The following is a 7,545-nucleotide window of genomic DNA, read 5'->3' on the forward strand; positions in this document are numbered from 1 at the left end:
GATAGCCCATGTTAGAAATAAGGAGGATAAGAGTCTCTGCCAAAGTAAGATTGATATGGCTAATCTGAAAGGAATGAACAACCATCTCAAAAGTATCATGTGCAATAACATCCCAATAAGCACAAAAGAAGATAGGTTGGAAGCCATTTGGCCCAGAGCTTTATAGGGACTCAAAGAGAACACTGTAGCCTTGACTTGCTCCATAGTAACAAGTTGAAGAAGGGACTTGTAACACTCATTATCAATAAAAGGAATGTTATTAAGGGTCCAGGATTGAGGAGAACATTGGCAAGGAGCCTGAAATAAATTCCTAAAAAATAGAGAGACCTATCTTTTAATAACATTTTCTTCTATACACCAAATACCACCAATGTCAAGACCATTAACTTTGTTTCTCCAACTCCTTATCACTGTTTGGGTATGAAAACATTTGGTCTTTTATTACCAAAATTTACACATTTTTCTCTGGATTTTTGAAACCACAACATCTCTTCTTGAGCCAAAACATTAATATATTGACTTTGGAGATTCTTCTCCAACATAATGAAGTCATGATATTGTTTTCTCTCAAGTTGAATATGTACACCTTTAATGCAGGACTCCAACTTCATTTTTTTTTTCTAAAAATATTTCCAAAACCCTTTTATTGAACTCAAGGGATTTGGATTAGATTTTTCCCAACTTAAAGGGAATAGGGCCACTAAACTCACGCCAAGTCTTCTTAACAAGAGCATGATAATCAATATGGGACATTCGCATAACTTGAAAGTTTAAAGGTTTAGCCTTTTAGAATTAACTTTCTTACAACTCAACAGGAGATGATTGTGATCAGATTTGTTCATAGGAAGTAACTCCACCAAGGCATGAGGAAAAGAAAGGCACCAATCTGAATTAGCCATGACCCTATCAGGCTTCTTCCTCACTTGCCCACCATTCTGAATATTTTTCCTCCAAGTAAAGCACCCTCCCTTAGCCTCAAAGTCAAGAAGACAACAATAATTCATTATATTAGCCATAGCCAAAGCTCTAGATGTATGGAATCGAAAGAACCACCAACAACTTCAAATGGAGTTGGGGTTTCATTAAAATCCCCTAACAAAACTCAAGGCCCATTAATCTGATCACTAAAGGAAGATAAGTAGCCTCAAAATAAAGCTCTAGCAATTGGATTGAGAGAAGCATAAACTGTAGAGCAAGACCACGCCACATTGTTCTTTTTCAGAAAAAAAATGTAATAGCTTGATGATGCTGATCATAAGGTTGAAAGAAATACGAAGTTCAACAAAGAGAACCCAAATCTCCCCTGAATGCACAATAGCTTCATGAATAAAGATAGCCTTAAAATCCAAAGAGTTTCACTTCTTACCAACATGAGAGAAAGGGGCATGAGTTTCAAGCAAGAAGAAAATATTAGGTTTATAAAGCTTAACCGTATCTCTAATGTGTCTCCAAGTGGTGCGACCCACCGCTCCTCTGATATTCCATGCAAAATAGAAAGATCTTTGTAGATATCCATAAAAATACGGGAAATAATAAAATGGGATACAATTAAAGGTGCCCTATTAGGAGACTAATGGTTACCGTAAATAACATTCATGTTATCTTGAGGTGAGCGAGGGATCACCTCCATATCGATTTCCTAATTGGAATCTTCAACGACATTTGTGTATTGAACACTTGACACTAACTTCATATTCATCGTAGATTTTGCGTTATTACTGATATCATAGATAATAGGATCCTCCTTATTATGTCCCAGATTAATCACGATAGGAGGGGGTGCATTTGTTGCTGTCACGAGCCCACTCATCATGACACTAGAGGTTGGGAATAAAGGTTCTTTACGTGGCCCTTTAATCTTCATCTCATCAACCCTTGTAGTTCTAGTATTATTTGCTGTACCTTTTTAAGATGGGCCCACCTGCTTTGTATTTGTTTCCACTTTTTTTGGGATTGACTTCATGGTTGATTGTGGTTTACAAAAGACACTGATTGCTTCCCCATATCATGCGATTCTTTACATTTCTTTTTATCATGGCCTATGTGTTTTTTATGCTGCACTCACCATACAAAGACTACGTTACATTATTATTGCTAGAATTAATTTCTTTGTCTCCTTGAGTGGCCCCTTCTCCACTGGCTCCCTCCTTCATGGTTGTTGCTGGCACTGGTTGTTTGGATACACCTCCGCCGTCTGATTGGGAAGGTTGGTTGCTAACAGCCACTCCAGGCTTGGCTGAAGTTTCCTTGACCATAATTTTACAATCTCTTGAAAAATGCCCATAGCACCCACAATTGACACATATTCTATGTAGCCCTTCGTATTCAACCTTATACCAATGATCGCGAAGTCAAACCTTGCCCACCACCGTAACATTCTAATCGATCTTAACACAGACCTGAGAAAATCTTCCAAGTCTAACATCAACAATATTGGAATCTACTTTGATAGGCTTCCCTATGGAAGCTATAAGGGCTAGCAAAAAATAAAATAAAAGATTCAAGCTAGAAAATCTTACCCAGAGGAGAGTTTTTTCAATCTTTGCCTCACGAAAGAAGAACAAGAGAAACCATGTTTGGACTAATAGATAATGACCAAAGATCATCCATGGCCCCTCTTCCATAACTTTGTTTCTGTCCAATTCTTCATCAAACTTTGCCATATAAAAACCATGCCCGACGTCCATTAGAGCAAATCTCATAGTTAGTTTCCATGTCCTAGCTAGCCTCCTCTATCCGGATCCAAACAATGTCGTTTGGGAGAACTAGACGACTCACTATGGCGTTAATTTTTCTGATTTGATCTATGTATTGTGGCTTGGGTTTCATCTAGATCTGGATCTAAATGCCCCTGGTCATTCTTTGTCTCCATGTGGCTTTCGACAGTGTGGAGGGAGAGTCGTTGGCAATGGCATCAACGGAGCTGTTTGTGGGATTCATAGCATCGTTGGTTCCAGAAGGGAAAGGAAGAGTGAACACAATACTTTTTCATTTGGTGCACCTTCACCTATTTGAGTTTGACCCTTCATTTTAATCGTACGGCTAAAAAAAAATTTTCCCCTGTGTAGGACCTATGAAGGTCACACGCAATTGAAGTCGTCTGAAGTTTATAGACAAATTGCCCTAAAGGAGGCACTTTTACAAACTTATTCCCCAAATAGGGTTGTTTTCAAACTAATTCCACAATGGTGTTGGTTTCTACATAAAGTGCATGCAAAAACCATGCAAACTGCCAGCCCCATTGGCGTGTTTGCTGTGGCTGTGACACGTGACGAAGACGCCACTGCCACTAACGGGTTCCTCGGTGTTGCCAGCCCCATTGGCGATTTCCCCATGCAAGAGGGAGTAGCCAATCAAACTGGTGAGTTACAGGCTAGAGCACAGGCTTCTCAGCCTTTTCAGGCTTTTCAGTTGGCAGGGGCAGGGGTACAGGCTAAAGGGAAGTAGCCACTGACATTGGCGAGTTAGGCTAAATGGGAGTAGCTAGTGGCTTTGGTGATTTAGGCTAAATGGAAGTAGCCATTGGCTTTAGCGATTTAGGGTCTTTAAATAGGTCCAACGTGTCTTCAAAATTGCTTCAGTGTTTTGAAAACTTGCTGAAACCCTCAAAATTTGCCTTCTTGAAGTTTAAATTTGTCAACCTTTAAGGTTCAAAATTCCCAATCAAACAATTTTGTGGCATCAAATTTTTTTTTGAAGTAAGTTTTTTAGGCCGGAATAAAGTTTGAATGTGAAGTTTTTATTATTATTTTAATTAAATTAGCTTTATATTCGATATGCTAGTTCGGGTGGGTTAAAAATTTGTGAGGGTTGAAGTAAAAGTGTGTCTAAAAAAAAATTGTGCCATCATGTTTATTTGAAGAAAATATTTTGAGTCCGGAAAAAATATTTTGAATATGAAGTTTTTAGTATTTTTTTAATTAGATTAGGTTGGTGTTGATGCTTTGTTAGTGTGTTAAAAATTGATGAACCTTGTACTTTCAACTGTGTTTAAAATAAAAAAATTTTGTAGCATTATATTTATTTGAAGTAAGTATTTTGAGTGTGGAATTTTTTTTAATATGAAGTTGTAGCATATTTTTAATTAGATAAGGTTGATGTTCATGGTTTGTTGGTGTGTATTAAAAATTTATGAGCGTTCAACTTGAATGGTGTTTAAAATAAAAAAAAATTTGGCATTATATTTATTTGAAGTAAGTATGTTGAGTGCGGAAAAAAAATTCAATATGAAGTATGTAGTATTTTTTTTAATTAGATTAGGTTGGTGTTGATGTTGTGTGCCTTTATAATAATAACTTCGTTGATGCTTTGTAATGTAATTAAAATGTCTACTTTGAAAGTGTTCTTTGATGCTTTGTTCTGCCTTTTTAAATTTATACTTTTAAGTTTCTAGTATCATATTTATTTTAATGTATTTGTAGTAATTTTTTAATTACCTTTTTTTATTTTAAAGTTATTATTGTTAAGATTAATTATTTATAATACTAACTTCGTTCATGGTTTATTTTGCCTTTAAAATTACTACCTTGAAATCGTTCATGTTTTTAAGTGTCTACCATCATATTTATTTGAAGTTAATAATTTTTTTTAAGAATAAAGTTTTAATGTGAAGTTCCAGTAAAGGGACTTTTTGTGATTACATTTTATTATTTTGAATTTATTATGATTAATTATTTAAAATATTGTTTTTGTAGGTACATCATGAATTCGGTTATAACAGTGTTGTATTTCAATAGAAGGGTATATAAAGAGAATGATGGTGTAATATTTGAAGGCAGTAAAAAAGCGATTCAGATTAAACGTGGAATTAGTTTCAATGCTTTGAAGAAAAAAATTGGAGATAAGGTAAAGTTAGAAAATAATAAAATTATTTATGATATCAGTTGTAGATTTTTAGTGTCTGGTAAATATGTTGCGTTGCAAATTTGTGATGACGAAGATGTTGAAACCATGCTCGAAAGTTTTCAACAACAAGATCAAATGTCAGTTCTGGAATTGTACATAGAAAAGGATGTGGCCGGTGGTTCTATGTTTCATTGTACAAATTCTGTTACATAATTTATCTAATAATGAGGCGCAACCACCAAGAAATGTGAGCAATTTACATGGTGATGAAGATGATGATGATTATTATCTTATGTCTAACTCATACGTTGAAGAGTCTTTAGACGAAGATGATAGTTTTGACGGTATATCTGATACAGACGATGAAGTCACCGACATGATTCAACCAGTAAGAATTGTTCACCCAACTGAAGGTATAATTTCCTCTATAAAAAAATAGGTGAATACATTTATCATTTGGTGACAATTGTATTTAATGCTAAATAAGTATGATTTGAAATTTTTTTTTGAACTATTAAGTGTACAAGGAATTCAAAATCTATTTTGAAATGATGCTTTGCATTATAACAATATCAGTTAGAGTCATCCAGATGAGGAGGACATTTGTGGTTTGGAGATGCCATCGAGTTTTAATGTTGGCCAAGAATTATATGTTGGCATGGATTTTGATAGTAAAGATGCGGTTAAAAATGCAGTCAAACAATATGTTATGAAGGTGCATCAAAGTTTCAAAGTTATTGAAAGCAAATCGAACAAGTATGTCGTTTGTTGCTTGAATAAAAGCGCAGAGTGTCCTTGCCCTTTCTATATGAGGGCAATTTTATCTAAAAAAATTGATTCATGGAAAGTCACACAATGGGGTGGACCACACACATGTCTCAATATGACCATGACACAAGATCACGAGAAGCTTGATTCAGATTTAATTGCCACTTGTGTAGTAGGTACGTATTTTATGTTCATATTATGCTACTTTTGCGTTAATTGTCATTTAAATTTTGTTATTTTATTGACAGACATGATCAGAGAAGATCCATCAATAAAATTTTCTTTGATTCAAGAGAGGATTAACAGTGAATTTGCCTACAAGGTGTCGTACAAAAAAGCTTGGTTGGCGAAACAAAAAGCCATTGCAATTGAATATGACGATTGGGAAGAGTCATATGCGAAACTTTCGTTGTGGCTAACACACATGCAAATTCATTCTCCTAGATCATATTTTCAAATACTACATGACGATTTTATTATTGGAAATATGGTTAGTCGCGAACACCGTCAGTTTCATAGAGTGTTTTGCACTTTTGGTCAATGTAAAGAGGCTTTCAAGTATTCTAAGCCAATCATACAAGTTGACGACACACATTTGTACGGCAAATACCGTGGGACCCTCTTAATGGCCACATCACAAGATGGAAATGGTGGTGTCCTTCCTCTAACATTCGTCGTGGTCGAAGGTGAGACGTTAACAGTGTGGTCATGGTTTTCGGCACACTTGTGTGAACATGTCACAAATAAAAATGGTATTTGTCTCATATCTGATCGTCATGCGAGTATAAAGTCTGTTGTGGCTAACGAAATACTTGGTTGGCAACCTCCCCATGGTTATCATGTTTACTGCGTCCGACACATAGTAAGTCATTTCAATCGCAAATTCAATAATGCCAAACAAAAAGAAATGTTGAAGAAATTGGGTAAGATTTCATTTATGATGGTCACGTTAATTTAAGTTTCATATATACTTAAAATTGTTGTTGCTAACTAATTTCATGCAGACTACACTCCTTGCAAGCACATTTTTTTTATCAAAATTTAGAAAAATTCCGTCAACTGAGTCCAACCATAGCAACATGGATTGATCGCATTTCAAAGGAAAAATGGACGATGGCTTATGATAGAGAAAGACGTCGATATTGCCACATGACAACCAACCTCTCAGAATGTATAAATAAGGTTTTGAAGGATTGTCGCAACATATCGATAACAACATTGGTCAAATCAACATATAGTAGGTGTCAAAATTACTTTGTTGATCGTGACCGCCAAGCCCAAAGACAGTTAAATGAAGGACAAGTATATTGTTCTAAGATTGTTAAAGAACTTAGAAAAAATCAAGAACAAGCTTGTTCGCACATCGTTCGCGTGTATGATATCCACTCGACAAGGTTTGAAGTAGAGGAGACCTTCAATCTTATAACGCAACATGGCGAACAAAAGTGGGCAATTAACTTGAATGGTCATTATTGTCAATGCGGAAAGTATTCTGCGCTTCACTATCCATGTTCACACATTATTGCAGCTTGTGGTTACGTGAGCATGAACTACTACCAATATATAGATGTTGTTTACACAAATAAGCACATCTTAAAAGCTTACTCCGCACAATGGTGGCCTCTTGAGAATAAAGCGGCAATTCCTCCTTCTGATGACGCATGGACACTTATCCCTAACCCAACTACAATTCGTGCTAAAGGTCGGCCAAAATCAACAAGGATAAGGAATGAGATGGATTGGCTCGAACCATCTGAGCACCGACAAAAATGTAGTAGATGTGGAGTAGAAGGGCACAACAGGCGTTGATGTCTAATGCAATCTGACCATGGGAGTTGTTCATTTAATTTATTTATGTATGTTAGACGAGTGACTTGTATTGGTTTAAGTTCTCTTGAATGTATTTAGTTTGTGGTCTTCAATGAAATCGTT

This window comes from Glycine max, chromosome 11, assembly GCF_000004515.6.
Source record: "Glycine max cultivar Williams 82 chromosome 11, Glycine_max_v4.0, whole genome shotgun sequence".
Classification (NCBI taxonomy): domain Eukaryota; kingdom Viridiplantae; phylum Streptophyta; class Magnoliopsida; order Fabales; family Fabaceae; genus Glycine; species Glycine max.